Genomic DNA, 23,396 nt, shown 5'->3' on the forward strand with positions numbered 1-23,396 from the left:
GACTGGTTATATATTTTAGATTAAGGGCAGAATCTGCTTAGCCAGAATTGCAGAGCCATTTAATGGTGTGGGTAATTGAAGAAGCATAATCAGGAGTTCACTGTACTTTTGCTAAATTTAAAGCTGAATCATAGGAAGTGCTCTCCCTTCAACTTAACTTTTAATTTAAACAATTTCGTACTTTCTTTTCTTTTCTCTTATGCATTTCCCTACGATACGGCAGTATATTTAGCAGGATCACTCTCACGTATACTCTTTCAACCGACAGGGAATCCTAGAGATTCGAAGTTCGGGGATATTCTGTGACGAAAGAAAGAAAGTATAGGTAGCAGGCGGCAAATCTCCAAAGGTCACAGCAGTCCGCAATCATGATTGCCTTCCCTCTCCTCCGACTTCTGCATTTAATGGCGGAGTATGATGCTTTTTCTGCTTCGTAATATAATGAAGAAAACTGAGTATGCATTTTGTATGCTTTTCTTTCCATTAATTGGACTAAAATTAGACAGAATTCTACAATTTTGGTCACAAGACCACATACTAAATTTTATTTATCCACTCAGTTGCATTTGAGTTATCTCGTTCAAATACACATGAGTCTAGACACCAACAAATTATCCTTCCCTCTTTAACAGATTTATTGATCGCAACACTTTTTCACAACTACAATTTTAATCTTAAATCTGTATACAAATATTATGATCAATATAGATGTTTGCGTTTTCGAGTTTTCGAATTCACATGCCTACAGATAGACTTTGACTTTTAAATGGAATAGAATTTTGACAGAAAAATATTAGTTTAATAGTTTTAAAACAATAATTAAAAATAAAAAGACTACATGTCGAATGTTCTAATAATATAATAAATAAATGTAAATGTAATATGTTCTAGTAATATAATAAATAAAAGTAAAATAAAGACAGCCAGACTTACAGAAATAAATTCTAAAAATGTATTAAATGTAAAATGTGGTCTGAAACATGGAGATCCGTCAAAATCTCGAGGTCAAATTTTTCGACGATTGTAATACTTTCTCTTTGCAAGGAAGTAAAAACGGATTTAATATCAAAGATTTCAATAAATAGTAGAGTCATTTATCGTCTCTCATTTCTAGATTTAGCGACATAATTACTTTGTGGAGGAGTATCGGCTTCTATCTGTCTGTTCGTTTTCTAATCTGTCGAATGTTAATCTCTTAGTCTGATGAGGCAATTTGAAGAATGAGGCGAAAGAAAGCAAAATAGATTTTGAAAAATCTTTAAAATCGAAAAACTTCATCTTTAGTAATGAAATACAAAACTTACTTTTTGATTTAGATCAAAACAGGTAGAAAACCATAGAGCAAATCATTATTTTCCGATACAAAATGTGAACTCCCATGACATCAAACAAAACAGCTTCTTTCATTTTAAGATGAAAGTGAAACTGATACACTCAGTAATACGCCTACGAAAAATAAATCTGCAGATTCGACAACAGTTCAACTACAATATTCCAACTTATCTATGAATTCCTAATAATACATGTTCCCACAGTGTACGTAATACATTTGGCCCAAGATATATATAAATAATTCAAAAGGTGAAGACCTAATTTCTTTATTTCAATTGAATAAGCAGCAGCTCTGATGCAATTTGAGAATAATCCCGACGCGGTGACATTGCCCATTTTTGATACGATCGTGAGGATCCGGACCTCTAAGCTACGAATACTGCATTGCTCCATCTTCAGATGAGCAAATATTGACGACTGTTTGTTCTCTCCAAAGGCCACAATTTCCTTCTTTGACCTGGATTTGATGAGGCAACGGAATCCTGTTTCTTCACAAGACTTATTAACCTGATCAACAATGCGCACTGGCGTCCTTGCCATGACCTTGATATTTTTTAATAGTTCAGTGAGAGCGCATTATTGAACGATGGATTCGTTTTTAGGAAGACACACTGGCCTTCACCTTGAATACAATCGCGGATTCTGTCGTAATCATTTTTCCTTGCTAATTTCAGTCTCCTGGAACTAAAAACGAGCAAAAACGTCGGAAACTATTGCGAGTTCCTCATAATGTATTAGACTTGTTAATAGTCGGAACATAGGAACAGCTTCCGCGGAATCATGAATAATTAATGAGGAACTTCTTTTAATCTTTATAAAGTTAAGGGCGGAGCGCAATTGTTTTGATAGCTTACATATTTCATCTATAAGACAAAAAAAATTATCAAGTTCCTTTTTTTCGTCTATATAATTTACATTAACTAAAAATTTTCCAACAGTGGTTAAGACTAGATATTTAGTGATTTCAATACACATTAGAAATGATTAATAATTAGTTAAACTGCATACTTTGCAATAGTGAAACATATTTGAATGACTTTAATTTTTATATTTAGCAACCGCTATTTTAATGTATTGTAATTTAATGACAAAAATGCCCCTTAGAAATATTATATAAAAATTGAATGAATTTCAGTTTTCTTAAGAAAAATTAGCCTTCATTAAAATCATCATATTGATTTATAAATTTGGGGAACTATTACGAATTCCCAGTAATGTATTACACATGTTAAACGGCGGAATAGATTTCATGAAATCATAAATAATTCATGTAAAACTTCTTTTAATAATTATATAGTTACAGTGGAGTGCTATTATATATTTCATATGCAAGATAATAGACAAAAAAATTAATTTCTCCGCCTTTTTTTTTGTCATTTTAATTTACACCGAGGAAAAAATTCCAACAACAAGAACTATCAACAAGACAATCATTGCTTTGCATTTTCGTCGATGGTTTAAATATTTACATACTTTACTTACTTTTAAGGTAACTACATACTTTATAATAATGACAGGATTTGTTCGAATTTTAACTACTATGATCTGAATGTGTGATAAAGTATAACGATATCAATTAATGTGAAAATTCTTAAATAATTTGCGCGCAACAGATATTAGAGCAACATAGCAGATTTTCTTAAAATTAAGTTCTGGCAGATCATTAAGCATGAGAAAAGATTTTAATGAATATTTCTAGGCCATTAAAAAAATAATTTTTTTATTAATAAAAGCTGCTTTTTATTACATAGGGGAAATTATTTGAATTTAAGTGATATCATTCTTACTGAATGTAAATGTTATAATTTGGTTCAAAATATTATAAATTTTTTTTACCAGAATTTTTTACTACATTTTTATCATTTTTAAAAAATAGAGGAAATCAATTGACAGTGGTTTTAAATATCATTTGATACAATCTGCAATTTTTGAGAAATTCAAGAACTTTAAAAATGACTAGAAAAATAGATATTTCATTTCTAATAAAAATTAAACTGTAGAAGACAGGAGCATTTTGAATATTATAATTTCGCACTTGATGCTGGTATCAGCAAAAACAAAATATAGTTAATCTGAAAGACGATGAAAAAATGTTTTTACGTTATACTTTATTAAATTCTAGTTATTCTTTATTTAAAAAAATCGTTAATGAGCATGGGAAACCAGATTTAGTATTACATATTATACTTAATTAAAACAAATGAAATGTTTGAAAATTTCAACAAATATCTAATCTCTCAGGAAGTCTTTACATCAAGAAAAAGACAAATTTTACTCCAAAATAAATAACCCGCAGATTTTAATTATGGCCCTTTATAAAAATTAATGAATTCCAAAATAAAAATGATCAATGATCGATGGTTAAACAAACAAAAATAGTTTGCAAAAATCAGTAAATAATACAAAAAAAATCTCAAGTAATCATAATTCAAAATTAACAATAGTAAATTTAAGATAAAAAATTTAATTAATCAGAAAATTATATAAATGAATATCCCATTAATAAAATAAAATAAAACATGTCATTTACAATTCATAACTGTATTTGGTGCATAAATCAAACTCAGTTTAAATATTATCAAATCAAACCGAATTTATTCCATTTGAATATAATAGCCACAACGCGGAAATGACTGACAGATGGACAAGATTTTCAATCATACAAACAAAATACAAGACTACACAGAAGAAAGAAACCGACTCCACACAAAATAGCCTTCGGCCTTCTATCATAAATGCTGGCAGCATTTCGATAAGTCCAAAAGCTTGCGGAACTAACAGAGGTCACCTGTTGATCCTATTATAATGGAGTAACCTTCAAGAGGAGATCTACCGCGGATCGTTCTTCAACGTCACAAACTAATGCAATGACACACGCTATCCTAAGACAAGTTCAATGAATGGATTCTAAGAAAGAGAAAAAAAAAGATGTAACGACTTCGTCTGAAAGTTTTTTTTTTTTTTTTTTGAAGAGAATTTCTTATACAAAAAGTAAGTTCGAGTACAGTTGTATAATAGATATCATAAGCATTGTTTGCTCGTACAGACGTTCAAAAAATATTTGATAGCTTCAACTTTTTTTTTTTTGAAATTCATGGTATTTTTATTAGTTTATAAAAACAGAATACCATAATCATTCTTTTTTTGATAAGGTAACGAAGTAGATTGAAAACATGAATTTGGATGAAAAGTCGCATTCTTATTTTCCTTTTCTTTTTTGCAGTTCCAAAAAAATAGTTACGTTGAGGCTCCCAGTGATATATTTATTTTGTTTCTATGTCAATTAAAAGCCAAGTTATAGCAAACTACTGACATGTAAGAGATGCTTATTTATAAGCATTTAAAAACTTTAAATGCTTTTTCTGAAGGTAGAGTTTTTTCATAATTCCACTATACGATTATTGTCATATCTCAAAAAATAATCAAGATATCTCAATGGGATTTAAAATTAGAGTAATGAACTATGGATTTCATGTTGAATGCTTTAGAAGTTTATTTACGATTGTTCAATGTAAATATTTTTGACAAAAATTCCAACGTTTCATAGACAATTTCATATATTACACACAAAATTTTTATTTTTAATGTAATTCTTAGATAATATATTACATATGTAAAGTTATAAAAAAAATCCTAACAATTTTTTTTCTAGAACAATTGTAGATTTTGTAAATAAATACTAAAATTTTACATAAAAGATATGCTTTTTCTCCAAAAGCTAAAAGTACATACTCTCTTTCTATGCATATGTATGAGTACTGACGCTCTATAAACCAAACTCTCTGACAAAGAGCTGCCAAAATAGACAAATGTATATTTTAGCGGGGGGGAGGGGGTGCACTTCGGTCAGGTTTTTTAAACTTTAATTAAAATTTCTATTAATCAAAAATTAAATGAAATTTTGAAGTTTTCCCGCCAGAACTTTCCTAAATATTACATAGCAAAATTTTTTTACATCATCAAAATAATTTTTGCATTGTATCAAAAACATTGTCTTTCTAATGATACTAATTTGATAATTGTGCAAATTTTTATTAAATTTGCGCCATTTTTTTTAAAAATTATTTATTAATTTTCAACAGCAGGTTGCACTGTTGCTTTGAAATTTAAACCATTTTCATTGTTTCATCAGATATTGAATCGCCTGATTTTTTTTTCCATTATTGAAAGTTAAATAAGAAGGAGTTTGTGAATTATCTATACAGTTCTATATAAATAAACAAAGGGAAATTACAATATCGAGAAAATCAGAATATGGACGAATGCTAACATTTAGGTTTTTAACAAAACTATGACGTAATAAGAATGGTATTCTTTAAGAAGTTTCATGTAATTATTGAACAAAGTATATTACAATTAAAATAACATTACCTGACAATTTCGCGGAATCATAACATGAATATACAACTAAATGATTTAAATATAGCCAATGTCTCTGGCGAATCTGTTGGTTGCTAACGGAGACCAGTCAAAAATACTTTTAAAACGATCTATTTACATATGACACAAAAATGCTTCATATTTTCAATAGGATGAAATGATTTAAGAAGCATTTAAGCGCCATTTCAATCAACATGTCTTCATCTCACATTTACTTCATAAAAATGAAACCTCAAGGTTCTCGTAAACACAGTTTTTTTCGCTTCACCGGAAATTTTCGTCTAAACTCTTAACGTTAAATTATTATGTATGCTTTCGAATTTCTTACGTTCGTATCTACGGAAGGTGAAAAGAGAGAAGGCACGCCATCAAGATTACATTCAATGATTGCGAAAGCTGCAAATACAGCTGGAGGGAAATACGGGTCTGATGGATGTTTGCTAGATGTAAGTAAGCACTAAAAAGAAGAAATGAACATTCTAAGGCTGATGAGTTTCTCAATAGTTAAAAATGCTTTCGCAAATAAAGTACGCTGGTAAAATACAAGTGAATATCGTTGTCCACGAACTGTAATATATGATGTTAGAAAATATAGTTCAAAGAAACATGAAATTTTAACTACGAAGAAGCACTAATAGTTACCCAAAATGCTCATCGTAAAATATATTTCTAACATTCGTAAAAATGAGTAAAATAACAGACAAACGTAACTCTAAAAATACTTTTTTTTTCTACTCGAAAAAGCCCCAAATATGAAAATTCATCAAACTTTCAAGACAATATTTTCTCTCTGCATATTTCACATACGAGAAAGTAAAGAGAAGCAATTATGTTGCCTACTGGGATAAAATTATTGTAATAAATCTTTTCTAAATACACATTTTATACACTCAGCTATGATAATAAAAAAAAACATTAAATAATGAAGAAATATGCGTAACGTATGAAGTAAAAGAATTATGCATTGTTTTGTGGTAAGCAACAAACAGATCGTAACCTTAGTTACAGTATCTAAGTTCTTGTATACATTCAACTCAGAAATGACAAATTAGTCAATGAATGTTTTATAAATATACATACAAAATTAAAAGCAGCAGTGAAGCCATATCGAGTAATTTTTCTCAATTATTTTCTTCAGTGCTTGATTATAAAGGTTTGGAAACACCTACATAGTCAAACCAGATCTAATATTGTTTGGTAATGCAACTTTGAATTAAAGATCAAATAAATGAAATTTGGTATGCGATCACGTTCTAAAGTTGTAATTTCGTGTCAAAATTTCAAACTCAGTCAATTTGTGAAACTCTAAAAATAAAAATCTGAGTATTCACTTCTTTGTCTAAAGTTCATAATTTTATGCAGGAAGAGAGAAGATAGCACTTTATTTGGAAGCACGCGAGAAAATTTCCAGGAGACTACTCCTACAACTATACCACGCTCAACTCCACTTTTCATTATAAACAATAGTAATAAAATCAAAATGTCAAAAATATGAATTATTTAATGAAACATCAATCTACTTTCACTCGACAACAAGTTTATTTTTTTAAAAAAAGAAACGATTTCTTAAACGATTTAAAAATTTTTTATTAGCATCGAACATTATTTTTATGAGTTACGAAACTTTCGAAATATATAACTATGGCTTCGATACAAAATTTTCGAAGGCAATATCAGGTTTATTTGTTGTCATGTCGAATCATTTTAAACATCACTCCATTATGTTTTGTATTTTTAAGGTATAAGTTATTTAACCCTTTAAAGGGCCATTTTTTTCTAGTCATATTACAGTTAAAATATTTTTAGGCTTGAAATTAGAATAAGAAAAGGAATTCATTTAGCTTATTAGATAAATTTAATTTGATTCATTAATTAATTTGGTTAGTTCATAATTAAGTAACAAATCAAGACACATCATTTTGTCTCAGATAAAGAACTGAAGCATCTAAGTTTCTGGCTTACTAAAAAAATGTGTCAGAACTTATGCCAATCTACAAAATTTCAGACAAAGATTGATAAATTTAGTGGGAAGCATACTTCCCACGACCCTAGAAAGGGTTAAGATAAGATATTTTAAGATAAAATTATTTTAAATTACAAAAACTTCGTAACGTTTACATTTACGAAAGTTTTTAAATATTAATAAAATATATCAAGTTTCAAAATCATTCCAGTTTTTTTTTAATATTTAGTAATAATTTTTTAAAAAAAAAATTAGAATAAAAAATGGAATGGAATTTGTGTTCAAACTAAAATTATTTTAATTTTTCGATACCCAGTAAGGTACAACAAAAAGATACATAATATATTCTGATTCAGTATGTATAACTGCTCAGCGCCGTCTCAAACACTGAGCGAAATTGAGAAATATCTCCACCGAGGCCAAATCTCAACTTTTGCTTTAGCGACTAATAACTCTGATAAATTGTTTCTTTTTATATTAGCAAATCAAGCTAAGCACGAATAAAAGTTAATATGGGATCGTAAACATTAATTGACAGCATTTTATGCTATTAAGTAGTAGATTCACTATATATTTTATTTCGTATTTAGCAATGCATCATTTTTGTTAGTCGGCTACTATTTGTCTCGATCAGTTTTTAATTATTACTTTTAATTTGAGTATTCATAAAGCTTTTTAGATACTTTGATTTGAGTATTCATAAAATTTTTTTTCGTTACTTTGATTTGAGTATTCATAAAGTTTTTTTGTTTACTTTTAATGTTATTAAACATTTTTACAATGTTATATACTACTTCCGTTTGCTAATCTGCAACATTCAGGTGCAAGATATTGGTAAAAGGATACAGGATCGTCTACAGGGGCACATCTTTTAGTACTATAATTGAGAAACTGATTTTAAAAGGTTTTTAGAAATTGCGAATCAATTTAGCTGATTTTAAAAATTATAAGAGAGCGCCTACGAATTGCTTACAAAAGTTATCATGGTATTTAACCAAATGACAATTTATGTACATGTACACATGTTTTATCAATTTGGAAGTTATTTGGTTGTAATATTTTTTTATATTTGTTAATTCACATTTTAATTTGAAATTATTATGTTATAATTTTTGTAGCACATGAAATAAATGTCTCACGTCCATAATCGAGCAAATAAAAAAATATTAAAATAAATTATCATTTGTTTCCTAATATTATACTACACGAAATGCAGATATAAGTTTGTTGATATTGAAAGCAAACAAACGAAAAAAATAATTTTAAAATATTTTTCAATGCATTAGAATTTCCGCACCTTTAATAGCATGCACAGAATACTTAATTTATCCAGAAAAATTCTCATCTGAACTTACGCATCTCAAGAAGACAAGTCAATATATGATATTAAAATGCATTGAAACCTATCTCACAAAAAGGCTTTTGAATAAATTAGAATCTTTAAATCCATAAAATGAGTCTATATTAAGCAACAAATGAAAACAAACCCGCAGTGAAAAACACTTCACATAGAATCTTTTGAATAAATTAGAAATTTCGAACTCGTCTTATACCTTAAAGCCTGCATATGACCATTAAAATATTGATGTTTACTTACATATCAAATGAAAGCAATTTATATTTGACAACAAAACCACATAGAAAAAATACTCTCAATGGATTAAAACGCAGTTTAGCTCAAGGGTAAAAAATCGAAATTTATATTAATTACTTTCGAATATAAACAAAAGTCAACATTATGATGCCAACGTTTACCGAAACTTTAATTTATTTAACTCCACAGACAGAATAATATTACTTTCGTCCCTGAGCAGAAACGGAAGGGGAAAGAGTTCCATTCTTTATGACCACGTGAAAAGGTCATGACCATCGACTTAATAAACTGGTGATTTCAAAAGGCGATGGCTGATCGCTTGTTTACATTCTATAAATGGAGGCAAGCGACCCGCTGACACAACACGACTGACCACTCAAAGGAAATCGTTTAGCTGGACGTTAGGACACCAAATAGGTTATTTCTGACGGCAGCCGCTAATGTTTCCAGACGGGGACAATGTCCCACCATAAATGTCTGAGGAATTAAATAAGAGCAAAGCCTTGCTGTCTTAATGAAACAATCAAACAGAGATCAATCATTAAAATTGCATAAGTCGTCCAATAATACATCTGAAATAACCAGACTGCTTATGATGATTAAAAATAATTCGTTTTATTTGCTACGAATACTCGATTTTTATAATAAAATTGTTTTTATAAGGCTTCTAAAGACTGATTATTATATAAAAATGATCGATAATTAAAATATATGTGCTGTTGTTTGCGCAGGTATTTTGGTTAGAAAAGTAAAAGAAACAGGCATTTTGATAAACGTTTGATGTTGATTTTACATAACTTTTAAAGATATAAGATTTATAATTTAAATTTTAAGATGACTTCACTAATTATAATCTATGACCATTTCGGATATCTATGGAATATGACAACAGTTTACAACAGATTTATCAATCATATAAAGTTATAGATGATATGAATACAGATATAATTTTCCTTAATTATTACTCTATTCAAAACAAATAAAAAATTCATTTTACATTTTCTTTTACGTAGCTAAAATGAGTTAAATTTAAATACAACATTTTTAAAAAACACATATTTATAAGTGCATTAAAATAATATATATTTTTTATTTTAATAATATTCCGCCTTTTAATAGTTTATTTACAATTCATTCTTATAAATATTACTAATTCTTGAAATCATGTTGTCTCAAAATTCAGCATCATATGATGCCACGAACATTGAATCAAAATTTAACTAAACGAATCAGCTAACGGATAATTAAATTATGATGAAAAAAAATGAGTAAAAAATCGAATATAAAATTCTATCTTAAATATGAAACAAGTCTATTTAAATAAATTAAATATATAAAGAGAATTAAATATGCATCACCGAATAAAGAAATTAGCATATGGTTCACCACAACCAAGGTTTTTGATGCGAGTTATATGACGTATTTGTGAGGAACAGAAAGTCGTAAATAAACCGAATTTCAGGCATTTTTTTTTCTGTAGTCTACTTTTGGTAATATACGGAGGGTATAATTTCTCACAAGGAATATACAACCCAACCCGAGAAATAATAATAAATTTCGAGAATTTTTTCCATCGCAAATGAATATGCCAATTAAACCCACCTGAATGAATCCATCAATGAATATGCTCACCCTGGTTGGTAGGGTGTTGGATTCGCATCCCTTGGATTGCGAGTTCAAACCCCGCCGACCGAAGACTCTCCGTGTGTGTGGTGGCTGAAACATGTATAAAATCTGTCGTGGTCACAAAGTCTTCCATGTCGAGAGTAATACCATTGGGAGTACTGGTTCAGAGGTGATCGTTCTCTGATTCAGGTCTAAATTACGATCTGTGGATGAGTGACTGAAATGCATGAATGAAGTCCGCCTCGTAAAAAAGGTTGTGACATGTAAGTAGCTAAGTCGAACTCTTGGCTTCGGTTGGCGTTACTGACAAAACAAGAGATGCTCATTCTGCTTAAATCGCTGGCAGATAACTGTCAGCGGGCTTGTAAAGTGCCATAAATCCCAATAACAACAAATCTTCAGATTAAATCTGTGTCTTACAGAATGAAAAAATATATATAGTTATCCCCCCCCTACCCGGCAAAAAAAATTTCTTAAATATTTCAAGTAGTTGTGCTATAATATGCTTGAGATATGCTTGCTACCCACGTTTCTTATTGACAAGTATCATATGATTTGGAGAGTTCTCCTTTGAACTCTCTCGCATGTGGCGAGTGTTTCAGTTTCATCGTATTATTAAAAATATCTTGTATGTCTGTTGGAAAGTTATGTTAACTGATTGGTTCCAAAATTTGATACAGACCAACAATTTTGAGGGAAGTTTCACATATTAAAAGTCTTTCTTTTTACAAGTTCTGTTTGAGTTATCGTATTTACGTACAGATAGATAGACAAACCAACAGACAGCTAATCCCTTGATGGAATCTGCCCAAAAATTTGATATTGATCTGCAGTTTTAGTGCGAATGTCCCTGCTGAATTTCATTTGCAGCGCTAAGTTTAGTTAGGTAAACACAATTTTAAAAAAAATGGTACGCTATTTTTTTTTTTTTTTTTTTTTTTTTTTTGTAATTTATAGAGATCTAAAAATATGGAGATTCGTCAAAATCTTAAAGGTGAATCTTTTTATATATTTGCAGTACTTTTATTTATAAGAGTAAACACGGATTTAATATGTTCATAAGTTACCTTGGAAAACATCTGATAGTCCCGAAATTAAATTTTAAAAATTATAATTAAGAAGAACATGTTCTGACCTGTCAGTTCATATTTTTTAATCATATTATTTTACTGTCAAATCATATTTTTTAATTTACATCAAAAGCTGCCTTCTATTATCTTTTGCTCTATGCAAATATATTTCCATAGGAATATATTTTTGCATACAGCTGTTACATAAATAAATGAAAATGAGAAAAAATTTATAATCTACTTCCAAAAATTAAAATTATTTCAAATTCTGTTAGCGTCTAGTTAAGTGGAACGTGAAATTAAATGCAAATTCCAGAAGATGCAGTTTGGATCAAATAGCCACAGATCCAATGGAAATGCATGATGAGCTCCTGGAATTTCATTTCCTGTCGCCTTAGAATGAATGCCGTATTTAAGGAGAATGACTTCCCATCGCCAAAATCCCAGAAATGGCCACGGAGACAGGGAATTCTCCTTTAAAGACTTAAACTTTACTCTTTCCCGACAAGCAATTGAACTTTCATCCGTAAATAAAATTGTAAGCTTTATAAATATCAATTAAAATTGAAGAAAATATTGCGTAAAGGAACATTAAAACTAATGCAATGGAATTAACTTATTTAATTCAATTAAACAATATAGATGCATCTTAAATTATAATGAGTATCGAAATGAAATCTCCATTTTTGTAATGATCTGAATGACATTGCAAAAATCACCAATCGTTCGCCATTTTAAAATTGGTCTAAATTTATTTTAACCAGTCAAAATTTTATGCTTTCTTGAATTAATTTCACTATCAATTCATTAAAATACTTAGTACACTATGAAAGTAATTAGCAAAGCTTACGAAAAGGACAATTTATAAAGCAAAAAACTAAACTCTTATTACATAGTATCAAAATGTAAGAAAATCTCAAAAACCGACACCAAATTTCAAAATAACAAAAAATGGAATTTTCAACAGTCTCTCTTTCGCAATAAAATCAATATAGGGATAAAAATTACATAATTTCAACAATAAGTCATTTTCATGTTCAGTTTTTTTTTTCTGTACTTAAGTTTAAAAAACTAAAGTTCAGAAAGTAAGTTTATATAGATAAGTATCCATTAACTATCCATTAATTTCCCATTAAATGCTTTAGTGCATGTTTGATCATTCCTGGATATTGTTACCTAACGTTATCCAAATCAGAACCAATGGTATTGATATAAAAAACCGGTTTTTAAACCTGGTTACATGACAATTCGATTAAAGGATCTTCTTTATTTCATAATACTTTCCTTATGCAGCCTTTAAAAGTATTTCTGATACATAATTTTCGGTTTCAATTTTGAAAAAGCAGCACTTAAAACAAATATCAAATGGCCATTCTCCTGTCCACTGGTTTGAAATTGCTGTTTTAAACATTCCCAAAAATTACCTATTTTGTTTAAGGTCGTCCCTGTTGTTTTCTTTATATTTCGTAACACAACATTCAATAAACCGAAGAAAACATTTTTATATCAATTAAAAAAATTTTTTAGTCTAATTTTTCGATAAAGTCATAATATTTTTTTTCTCTTCCGATTCCCGCATTTTTTTTTCTTTCTCGTATATGTAATGTAGAGAAAGTAAATTAATCGTCAGAAAATTTGAACTCGAAATTTTGACGAATCTCCCCATTTTGGGTCCTGAGTTCGAAAATATGTTTTAGGAAAATGCCCGTCTGCTTGTCACAAAGATAACTAAAAAATTCTTTAAATTAGATGTATGAAATTTGGTATATACCGAATTGCAGCTTTCTATCAAATTTTGTGTAAAATCTGTTCAGAGGAAATGCGTCAGTACGAATCAAATCTAGAATATCAAACGAAGAGAGCTAGATACATAATATTCGGTACACAGATTTAACATCTACAGCGTAGACACTTGCTGCATTTTGAGAAAATTCCAACCACGGGTTAACAGACTGACAGGCTGTTAACCCGTGGTTGGAATTTTCTCAAAATCTGTTCAGAGGAAATGCGTCAGTACGAATCAAATCTAGAATATCAAACGAAGAGAGCTAGATAGATAAAATTCGGTACACAGATTTAACATCTACAGCGTAGATACTTGCCACATTTTGAGAAAATTCCAACCACGGGTTAATAGCCTGTCAGTCTGTACCTTCAGAAACATGTAAACGCGATCATTAAAAGAAACCGCAATGACTTAACTATATCAAATTTTGGCATAAGATTTTGTGACTACAAGTGCAGTTTGGTGTCAAATTTTACCTTCAATCTTTTGAGAAAAACGTGTCTAAAACACAAATTCTATTTTTGGATACCATTAACGCGTACCAGAGATTTATTGTCAAATATCTCGCCACGGATGATACGACAGTTCACACCAATAGTTAATATTTGTTAATATTGTATGCCAATGCCATGTAAGGCGTTCTGTGGCATGACCAGTTTATTAGAGAGCATGCGAGAAAATTTTACGGAGACAACTAACGTTCCGCAAACAAAATATTGTTATGGTTAATTAATGTACAAATAAACATGTTGATAATTTTATCAGAAAAAAGTGAAAGTTCGTAGTAATTAAATATATTTAAAATATTTTTCCTGGATATAGTGAAAGCTGCAAAGAAAAAAAGTTGAAATTGTAATGAAACTTTCATCCTATTTGAATAACAAAAGTGCACCTATATATATATATATCACCCATAGAGCCTAATTGATTCTAATACATTAGTTATTGCATATGTTCATCTAAAGAATAACAGGTATATAACTTAAGCATAAAAAAAGTGTTTCTCGAGCTCCCAGGGGTTTAAATCATCAAAATACATTAAATCTGAAGGTTGATTTTTTTAATGATTACAATACTTCCAGCGAGTTTATAAAAAGGTTTCATTAAAAAAAAAACTTTCAAGATTTATAATTCCCAAATATGAGCAATAATCACCTTTTGTTTGGCTGTCAAAACTAAGCATTAAACGTTTTAATCCATCTACATACATGAAAGTTACGCAAACAGACAAATACATTGCCTCTGTTTGACCTTCAATTTGTTTTGAGGGCAAAACCAGTTTCTACAATTTGCATTTGCTAATAATCCTTCTTATCCCTGATATCACAAGGTTTCACTCTCATTGATGAATGTGAAGAACATGAAATAATTAGGAAGATTGTTTCCTCAGATTAATTTTTCTGATTTTTTTAAAATACACTTTTCGTTGAATTCGAAAAGTAAGGATTAAAAGATAATTATTGTCAAATTTGAGAAAAGAAACTGACATATCTTGTATTTTGTATCGTAAAAATGTCAGATCATTTAAATAAAAAAATTACAGAAGTCGAGTGTTTTATAGCGAAAAAAAAAACTAATCCATGACAAAGTGACAATATTTAATATCTTTCAAAACATTCATTTTTTGCAGTTTATAATAGTTCTCGGAAAAGTTAATGAATTATCAAACTCATAATTAAAATGTTAAAATATGACATATGCATATGCTTTTTCTCTCTTCAGGTGCGTTTTAATCCGTAAATAAAAGAGTATTAAGAAATCTAATGTTTTTAAACTGACATCAATAATTTTTTCAAAGCGTCTATTTTGCCTGTCCTTACAGTTTGCATCCATTTTTTTTTCTGCTAAATAAACTATTCATTTTACAAATGTCAGATACCATATTTTTACATAAATATTAACGTAAATTTAAACTTTCCACAAAATGTTAAAATCAGTTTAATTATTCATTTATGTGACTTGAATGGCAGATTTATAACGAGCCAGACTAAGCTAAGGGGAAAGCATGTTAATTAAAAATTTAATTTTTCCTAGTTGGTAAATAAAAGAAACTTCGTAAAAAAATACAAATTCTATGAGAAATAGAATAATATTAACATTTAACCAAGTCAACATAACTAGTCAATCTCCTATGTATGAGTGGTTTCACTTGCTATTATGATATTTAGAAAACTAAAGAGCGACTTCAATAATGCTCCATAAAAAGTCTGGGCAATCTGAAGCCATAAAGATAAATATCAAATGAAACATATTAACCTAAAATAAATCATTAATATATTAAAGATATGCTGAAATAAGAAACTAATTTAACATTTTTATTAAAAGGAGATGTCTCATAATACGTACTGACTAGAGCAGAAAAATACTAAAATCCATCACTTCGTGACTTCATAATAAGTCAGTAAAAATAACTGCATTACCTTAGCACAACTGTTACTCCACGTTTCTTAATGGTCATAGATTGCAGATGGAAAGAAGATTGGCTCAATGTATTTGACGTGTTTCACTTGAGTAATAATTGTATGCATTTACATTATGCTGCTCTGTTATTCATTTGCTAAAACTATACACATTAGTCATGCAAGATATCAAACCTCAGAATATTTAGTAATATAACTACACATTTATGAGATGACTATTTTCTTTTTATTTCGTTAATCAATTTACGTGCCTAAGTAATTAATTTTGGTAAGTTTTTAAATATATTTATTTTCTGATTACAGAATATTATTTAAACAGAAATATAACTACATTAGCTCTTACCCGCAACTTCGTATGCGTGGAAACAGATTGGAATTTATAGCATCAATGGCTTTATCTTTTGTTACTCCTGCGCATGCGTGAATTTTCAGCGCCAATTGGGGCAACACAAATGTATGAATTTTCTACGCCAGTTGGGGTAACGCAATGTAGATTATAAATTTTTAATTTCCTTTATTCTGTTTTATTTTAGTTCAAAAGTACTTCAGAATGAATCCGAAAGATCGATTAATTAACAGTGTTTAATTTTAAATGTATCGAACACTAAGAAAATAAACAGAATCATTTGAAATAATAGTCAAAATCATGTTAAGTCTAATCTCATTGGCGTAAGGAAAAAAAAAATACTGAAGCTTTACTCATTTGACGCTTTTTGGCGGGGATATTAGTTTCTAATTAATAAACAATTAACCACTCAATTAAACTGAATAAATAGTAATTTATGTCCTATTCCAGACTATAATCTATCTCTCAGCTATATTTCATTCAATTCTGTTCAGCCGTTCTGACGGGATTGACTAACAAACATCCATCCATCCATCAAAACTTTCACATTTATAATAGTAGTATAGATATATATAATTCATCAATACAACAAGCAACACATTAATTCCATTTTATATAGCAGATGATATCTTTAGAACCCTAAAAATGGTCGTTGCCTCTAAATTATTTTTGAAAAGTTTATTATGGCAAACAGAAAAAGCTGTTGGTCAAATGAAAGTCGTGTTTCGCTTTTGTAAATCACATTCCGCTACAATAAAAAAAATGGAGAATGTCCACTACATCGTCTTAATTTGAATATCTTAGTCTGGGCATAGCAGAAGAATGAATATTGAATACAATGTACAATTATTTTGAAACACTGAATATAAACATTCCTACCTTCAAGTAGTAGTGTTAAAACTAAAGTGAAACTCTATTAATAGTGAAAGAGTAATGGGACGCGTGCGTGCTTGTTGACGCTATGTGGGACACACAGTATTACATACAATTACTAAATTTATAGAAAATACACTTTGGATACTGAGAGCACACACCTTAAAAAATTTAATTAATCAAAAATTAAAGAGATATTTCGATGCCTTTCTGTAATTTCTTCCAAAATATTATTTCGTAAAACTGATTTTTACACCATTTAAAAAATTGTCCTTCTAGTGTTGGAGCTCCACATGACAGCCCCTTTATTACCAAGAGCTACCATATTAGGCACAAATCCAATTTGGTGGGTGAAAATGGGACGATTCTTTTGAAATTTCAATTCAAATTCAGTCAGAAATTAATTAATTAAAGATTAATTAAATTGATGGAATTTTGGAATATTTCGGTGATAATCCCAAAAATGTTGAAAAATTAATTTTTACTTCATTTTAAAATTGAAAAAAAAAAATGTCTTTTTATTGTCAACAATTCTTTTGTTATGCAGGTTTTTTTTTCTAAATATCTTCAATGTCTGAAAAAAAAAATAATTTTCAACGATATATTTATTGTTGCCATGAAATTCACACTATTTTCATAGTTTCATCAAATTATTTCATCGCCAGATTTTTGTCCGTTGTTCAAACCAAAGTAAGAAGGATACTTTTCACTCCTGCGTAGTTTATATGAGGAATAAGAAAATGGTGTTTTACATTACCACAAAAATGGGAGATAAAATGAAACCGGGTGAAATTATGTTTTTGACAGCTCTATAATATTGTAGCACTTGGCCCAATTAGAATGATTCATGTACACAATAAACTAAACAGGTTCAAGGCTATTATTTTAAAACTTCATTAATACCTGCCAGAATCGATACTTAAAAGTTCGTCCTCGGGGAAATTATGAATACTTAACTTTGTATACAAGATTTCATTCAGATTAAACAAAAGCAATATTGCTGGCAAATGAACTGAACGCTAAAGACGGCTGGTATTTCATAAACGATTGAAGATGTAATAATAATTTGTCATAAATTAAAACATTTGTACGAAAATTTCATTTTAATGGTGAATTTGTTTTCACGTCGTTATTTCAACAACCGTGGTTTAATGAAAATAACAAGGATATGTATATTTTTTATTTTCAAGATTACGTTCATCTGCGAGTAATCATTATAATAGCCACTAAAGAGCTGTCAGGTTTTTAATTTATCTTAACTACGCCTTCTCCCTCGGAGCTTATTGCAGTGACTTAAAAGGATCTGGGCGTTGGTTTCTAGGAATAAATCTAGTCACAAGAAATCAGTTTCATTTTTATCGGCACATTGCCTGTGTGTCTCAGCCAAAGTTGAATCGCCTGTTTCCAGATCAATGAATCATCAATGGAATTTGTTCTTTGCACATTTTCTACTCAAAAGCCTTTGGCAATATTGTTATGTTTATAAAAAAAATTAACGTCCTCTTGTATTTTTGTACTAAGTCATACTTCTTTTTTTATGCTTCTTTTAAAGCTATACTTTTTTTTTAAATTTATCATTTCTTGTATATAAGAAGTCAGAAATTTTTAAAAAGCAATATGCTTTATCATTGTTATCTACAATTAAATTTTTAATTTCAAAAGTTAAAGGCAAAGGGAAACAGAGAATATTTTAAAATTTTTATGCAGTACAAAGGCTGATCATATTTTAATGAAATAAAATAGTCACATTTTTTTCAAATGAACAAAAAATAAGCATTGTAATTATTAAAAAAATTCAAACTCAAGACTTTAATGAATCTTCACTGAAAATTAAATTTTTGGAATCACATGTGTATTTTAGTCAGTGAACAAAATAACTCTAAAATTCTTTAAGATAAATAGATGAAATTTATAATTAGTCTCTACAATAAATTTATAGATTTCTAGCATATTTTGAACGAAATTTACTGGCACTAAGTCCATCCATTTTGCTATTCGGTAAAGCGAACACGATGGCTATTACAAAATTAAAAAGCAAGATGGGTGAAAATATGATGCACAGATTTAGGTCTAAGGTGTAAATCCATATCATACATCAAGGGGTTGATTTTTGTCGGTTAGCACTTTTATATACATGTGAAAGAGCTAATTTAATAACGCATGGGATTAGATAAATAATATTCAATAAACATATTTAACAAAGAATAGATTTTTATTGAATTAAATTCATCAAAAGGTTAAAAGTCGTTTGTTCTGCTGTCTTGCTTGTACTTAAACGTGATTTCAAAAACCACAATGGCCTAAATAAATGAAATTTGGTATGTGATCAGTTATCGCAATTGAAGTTCTGTATCAAATTCTGGTTTCCATCGGTGGAAATAAAAAGCACTCAAATATATATTCGGTTTGGTTTACTGTACTGAAAAACAGATATTTCTCATACACGGGACCCGGAAAATAAAAAGCTGAGTAATCGTAGTATTTACGGTCCAAAAGGAAAGGAAATGACACTTTTATTAGACTGTAAGCGAGAAAATTTCTGGGAGACCCTTCACGCTGGTTTCATGTCGTTGAAAACACATAAATCTTCTTTTTATATTAGTTTTTAATATTATTAATTTTAACTCATAAATTTAAATTATTAACATGATAAAAAGGCAGCAATTATCACATGACATTTTAGAGATAAATAAAAATTTATTTAAGAACTAGTTGTTGCTTAAAAAGTTTAGATATGTTTAAGTACATTATAAATTTTATGTGAAAAAAATATCATGAAAATTGATACGAATTATCCTTGTGCGTATATTGTCCAATTTGTACACAATATTATTCTTATTCTATATGCGAAATTCATCCCATTCATTCTATACTATCCATTCATCTTATAAACTAACCTTTATTCTATCTGTGAAATTCATCCTATTCATTCTATACTATCCATCTAACCTTTATTCTATCTGTGAAATTCATCCTATTCATCTTATCCATCTAACTCTTATTCTATCTGTGAAATTCATCTTATTCATCTTATCCATCTAACTTTTATTCTATCTGTGAAAATTCATACTTTCCACTGATAGTAATTGCAAACAAAAAAAGAATTTAAAATATTTACACAATTTACAACAAGCGATATCAATCAAACCGTATCAAAAACATAATCTAGAAAGAAATATATTCATGACACTTACCAGATAAAAGTCGAATTCTCGATTTTGAGAGTTTTAACCGCATCTACATCTGAAAGTCCTCTTGCATATTCATTCAAAAACCTAAAATCAAATTTAAAAAAAAATATTTTAATTTATAAAAGAAAGGCAAAAATTATTCAAAATAACTCGGAATAATAATAAATAAGTACAGATTTGAAAATGATAAGTTGATACTTAATCACATCTAAAAAAAGACGTTTTAACTTATTTCTGAAATATTGTATTTTATTTACTCTTAGAAATTTTATATCATTTTTAAATGATCATTTAGAGATTCTACTTTTAAATTATTCACTAGAAAAAGTTATTCAATGAATATAAAATATTAATTGTAATATGTTATTTTTAATTTTTATGATGAATTTTAATTATTTTCTATTTAGTAGCAGACGATTAGTATAGTTTTTTGAAAAAAAGTCAACAACTTTTTGCTTACAATTTATTTACATGGTTTATTTAGAAATTAGAATAAAATAAAAATGTCAGACAATATTTAAAAGAGCGTAGAATTCAATTTTTTAAATATTTCTATTTTTTTAACAGATATTCATTCTTATTAGTTATTTCTTAAGCGGAATAAAAACTTTTAATATTTAATTAAAATTACGTGAAATTCAGTGTTTTTAAAATGCAACTTTTAGCAGACTATTTCCGAGATAAATCGTACAAACATTGCAAAAAAATGCATATATATTACTTATTCCATTTCTAAAATCAATATTTCTCATTCGAGACGCATTTGTATAAAAAATAAGGACACTTTTACCTAAATTATGAGTAGAATTTGTGCTACTTGCATGCAAATGTAATATCACAAAGAATTGTTATGAATTTTCAATCCTGAAATGAATATTCAATTACAGAACAGAATTCACGATTTTATCCTCAATTGACGCCTAATATTCTATGCAAATTATGTATGTAATCCATCATTTGCTTTCATTCTTTCGTAAACTGAATAAATTACTTCCTCTATTCTTAAAAGTGATGAAACAAGGAAAGTATCAAGTGAAAAATATTGTTCGTATATAGATTACGATTACATTTTGTTGCAAATCACAGTTTCAAAGCTAAGGATGTTTTCAAAAAAATTAATAGATAGTATATTCCCCGAAGAAAAACAACGAAAATTAAATTAATTTTATTTTATACTCAAAATAAATAATTTAATTTATAATAAAAACTTTTTTTCAGAAATATATCTGAATGTGTGTCTGCGTATGATGATTTCAGGTTAGCTATGTTATAAAAATAATCAGTAATCACTTGAACTCCAACTTCATTCTAAATTGAAATGCCAAGTTGTGCGGGATGTTCTTTTTCCCACCAAATCAAAACGTAGACAAATTCCTTTCTAAAACTATATACGCTTAGAATATTTTCTCACGGTTGCTATTTTCTGCTTTCTGTCTTTCTATTCTATTCTATTCTACCCTCGTCAAGATTTGGACAAGAAACCTAGACATAAACTAAAAGTTGGATTATTGGATCATTGAAAGCACGAAGAATAAAAAATCTTTAATGAACTGTACATCTGCTTCTTCAAATCACATTTTAAATCTCTATCTTTCTGTTTTTCTGTCTGTTTGTGTTGGCGGTCTAAAAGCCACACCATTTGGCCTATAGCTATTCGATACATATATACCTTAGTAGACGGCGATGTGCATCTCGGATCGATTTCTTTTAAAAATGTGAATAAGAATTTTACTTAATTGAAAAAGCGAGTTTATATAAATTTTTGCCAGTATAATGTCAGAAAATGCTATTACATGAAAATTCCTTTTGCATTATTTTAAAATTATAAACCTTATCATTTCAATCATACTAATTTATTAACCATAAAGTTTTTTGGCTAGATTTAATTAATTAAAATGTTATTTTCAAGTATATTTTATTTACAACAATACTTTTAATGTTGTAAATGAAACTCAAATCGTCTTCATTGTTGCAACTAACATTTCAAACGGGTATTCTTCTCTTGCAGATGATCAAAAGGCGAAAATTCAACTTACTTTTTCATATTTAAGATATCTTACTTTTTCATATTTACTTTTTCATTTCATATTTCCAGATTTTTTGTTTAAATCATATTTTACAAAAAAAAATTATTACTGTGACAAATACAGTTAATATTTTAATTTTAAAAATAAATAATAATGAAATTTTTTTAAAGTTACACATTTCTGGACATTTTTATTTTTTACCCTTCTTGCTTGATATTCTGCTTTCTTATTGCAGTTCAATAATTTTTTTTCTTACATTGAATCAGATGATTTTTTTCTGAATAATTCTCCGATATATTATGTAAATCTTGAAACACATTTTATAACTTATATTGAATATAATTTTCTAAGTCGAATTATTTTTTTCCTCTACTTACAATTTCTACAAACCGGATTAATTGAAGTTTAATCATTTCCCATTTAAAATTAATTAAATTTTAATTTTAATTGAAATGACAGAAAATTAAAAAATCATATAACACAATTAATATAAAAATATAAGGATTTTAAAATAGAATGAGTTACATGGTGGTCCAAATTTGTAATTTGTAAGATATTTTACTGAAAATTATTGAAACTAAATTATGTACTTGGGTTCAACTGAAATTTTTTGTAAAATATTTTACTGAAAAAATTATTAAAACTAAATTACGGACTTGGGTTAAACTGAAATTTTTTGTAACCAGATGGTCACTAAATGCAGCTAGTAATACATAGAATATCGATGCAAAGAAATGTGTCATCACATGCGCAACGCATCAACACAAAGTGTGATGTATTGCTTTTAT

At 28.5% G+C, this 23,396-nt stretch overlaps 1 protein-coding gene across 4 annotated transcripts in view; it reads right to left on the reverse strand.

Annotated features, from left to right (window-relative positions):
- LOC129963793 (cytokine receptor-like) overlaps positions 1 to 23,396 on the reverse strand; it is a 237,786-nt gene that overhangs the window by 137,707 nt on the left and 76,683 nt on the right. For all 4 annotated transcript variants that reach the window (XM_056078354.1, XM_056078346.1, XM_056078347.1 and 1 more), the window contains exon 2: positions 20,585 to 20,665. The gene's annotated coding sequence lies outside the window, so the exon portion shown is untranslated. The remainder of the gene's footprint in view (positions 1 to 20,584; positions 20,666 to 23,396) is intronic.

The sequence above is a fragment of the Argiope bruennichi genome, chromosome 3, assembly GCF_947563725.1.
Source record: "Argiope bruennichi chromosome 3, qqArgBrue1.1, whole genome shotgun sequence".
NCBI lineage: Eukaryota > Metazoa > Arthropoda > Arachnida > Araneae > Araneidae > Argiope > Argiope bruennichi.